This window comes from Glossina fuscipes, unplaced genomic scaffold (assembly GCF_014805625.2).
Source record: "Glossina fuscipes isolate IAEA_lab_2018 unplaced genomic scaffold, Yale_Gfus_2 1, whole genome shotgun sequence".
NCBI lineage: Eukaryota > Metazoa > Arthropoda > Insecta > Diptera > Glossinidae > Glossina > Glossina fuscipes.
The window spans coordinates 13,403,682-13,406,991 of NW_023998415.1; positions in this window are offsets into that span (position 1 = coordinate 13,403,682).

The window sequence follows — 3,310 nt, forward strand, 5'->3', positions numbered from 1 at the left end:
AGTACCTCAGCCAAAAGCTCAAATATGAATGTGCAAGTCCGATGAATGCGCATGTCAAAGATAAGTTTTATCAACATAAGTCGAACATAAATTTGGCGATCTGTATCGACATCAAACAATAATGTCAAGCGTGAAATGAACCTGACAAGAGTTTAGAGTTAAAATAAATGGAGCTTTTTGTTACCAGAACTTCTATGCTATTAAAATGTACGAAAAGACTAAAAGCGTCGAAGGCGTCGAAGGCGATATTCAATTTTTGCTTTATTCATCATCTAATTAACTTATATACATATCACAAATTCTCTGATAAAGTTTGCCAATTTTCTTCTCTTCGAGTTCCATTCAACATCTTAAGACGTTAATTGATAAGCCCACTAATGTATGGTTATAAAGCAAACTATATTAAAAATGCAAAACACGAAACAATACCAAAAAGTGAAAGTTTTTCTCGCGAGACATGTGATTTTTTTCTATAATCGAATTAATTAAAAAAAAAAAAAAGCAGGAAGGGCTGCTCTCTTAACAAAACACTTTGAACTTATACATTAAGACACGCAAAATATGTAACAGTAGCATATCAATGATAAAAATAACAACAATAATAACCTAAACTAGGTTAATAGTTCAAATCGCTGAAACTAAACGAAAAGTCTCTCAGCAATAACGCATAAAGACAATACAGACGCATACGTTATAAAATCACTTGTCGTTCCATATAGCGTGTCAGCTAGTTTCGCATTCACTCAGTCAGTCAGTCAGTCAGTCAGTCAGTCAGTCAGTTTGTTCAGCCGTCAACATCATCAATTCAATATGGACATATGACGATGATAACAATAATGATGACAATGATGACAACAACGAGCACAACAAACTGCAAAAATTTTCAATTAAATAACGAGGCAAGATCGCAAATAGAGATCTAAAATGTAGCAGTAATAGGCTGTATGTAGGATGATCATAGAACAATAATAACAACGATCTGTTCATTTCTATTGGAATGATATATAACAAGATTAGAACGTGAAACTGGGTCAATGCGCATATTTTGCGAAAGCAACATAAACGTTAGCTAATACGTATCCATTGGTGGTTATGAGAGTTTTGATTTGCCAAGCACGTGTTCCTTATTACAATTTAATGAGAAGTCCACCGAGAAATTCTAATAAAGATAAGAAAGCGCCACTCCAATTAAGGTATGACGGCAAATACGACTCCTAATATTAATGATAATGATAATAACAATAACAATAACAATAACAATAACGACAACGTTACAACGTTAACAACAACTGATTATAATGCTACAAAAATTTCTGCTCTAGTTAGTCATAATTGGAAATAAACTAAGCTAATGTTGACTTCTTTCTTTTATAATCGAAATTCAACAAAAGATCTTGTCATCATTAGTAAGCATATCACACTGTTGTTGTGTGTAACGTGAACGTTCAATTAAGTCCAACAAGTTATGATCGTTCGCTTATGAGGAGGCAGCAATGTTATGCGTAAAACTTAGTTGATTTACATACGCATTCACGGCACATTGATGCATATCTGTGAGTGCCATGTGTACAAATTTCACTCATCTGGAAAGAGAGTGAGGTCAATTAAGTGAAACAACTTTGAACTTGCTGATCTTGTCGCAAATTAACTTATAGTTATGGAAAATTTAAAAAAAAACAAAAAAAAGAAAAAAAAAAAAGAAAGAGAAAGAGAAAACCATCGCTGCTACGGCTTGCAAGCTAATGTATGGCTCGCACACAATGTGTGAGAAGAGAGATTTCAAATTGGAATTGGAGTAGTCCTCTAATTAGACAGTGATAAATAAAATTTTAAATGCAATGTCCATCATTATCACGCTAATATATATTCGTTTGAAACGATTTACTGAACACTAACATCAGTACATCAATACATCGTATTTTAATCGATATCGCAGAGAGGCAATCGGGTCCCAACCCAAATTCTTAAGCGCAAACAGCAACAATTGCTTTTGAACAGATTCAATTCAATCTACATAGCATCTACATGAAGGAGACCACACAACAGAGGCATACTCGAGTATAGATCCAACCAAATACATGTTCAGCCTTTTCGTAATGTAAGGAACATCAAGCCCTTTGAATCACCTCGTTATAAAACCAAACGAGGACCTTGCTTTGCCTAACGCAAGGTCAATAGTCAAGTTAAAACGTAACCTATGGTCGAATAGAACGTCTAAATCTGTGAATGTATCGACGTCCTCCAACTTATGCGAATCAATGAAATACTGAGCAATGAATGAGTTTCCTCTTGAGAAAGAAAGCTTCGTACATGTATTTAGATTTAGTTTCAGAAGATTCATCGAGCACCATGCAATCAAAATTATTCAAGTTACTTGAAAGCTGATGTGATTGTGATTCTACAAAAAAAGAGATTGAGAGAGAGAGAGAAGGAAAAAAACAGTTTCACATCATCAGCATACATTAAGATCTGACTGGAATTGATCACCGATGCGAGATCGTTATTGCATAAACTAAATAAAATGAGGCCTAAGTAGCTGCCTTGAGCTACGCCAGACGACACGGGGTATTCATCCAAGGTAATGAAGTTAATCAAAATGTTTGCATTTTCATCTACACTAGAATAATATCATATTACTGTGATGCCAATTATTCCTCGATTAAATAGGAATTCGCAAGAAACAAAATTCGAATCGAATACGAATTGATATATATGGAGAAGTAAAAATTTTAAACTCTACTGCTCGTATAAAGTGTAATATATTACTTTGGCGTGGAGTTCTTTGCAATTAAATTTTGAAAACTTACAACGCGAAATATCATATTTGCGAAATCTTTATTTCCCTGCTGTCATTGAAATAAAAAAAAGAAGGTTTTATTTTTTCTCCTTCTAATTGTTCTTTTCATTTATTGCTCTCTTGTAAATGCACGTATGGAATATAAACTGACTATTTCTTTAAAAAAGCAAAAAATGAATAAATAAATGAAATGTAATAAAACAAAACGAACAACGACGAATGAAACGGTTACTTTTCACTTTTGTTAAATTTTGTCATTTTGTTTTAGCATGTTTTAGCCATAAAGCATTTGCAACGGCAAACATATTGAAATCGCTTGTATTGTGAGAGGAAACTTTTTGGTACGGTTCGTGGAAGTCTCGTGTTTAGCACACGTCGCGTAAATTTTCTACCGTTCACTCATTTTTTCAAAAGGGCAAAGGAATTTCTATATCCATTCGTTGTCTATCCATTTCTATCCGTCTGTCCATCATGCGTCGTTTTTATGTTTATGCGATTCAAAGATTTCTGGCA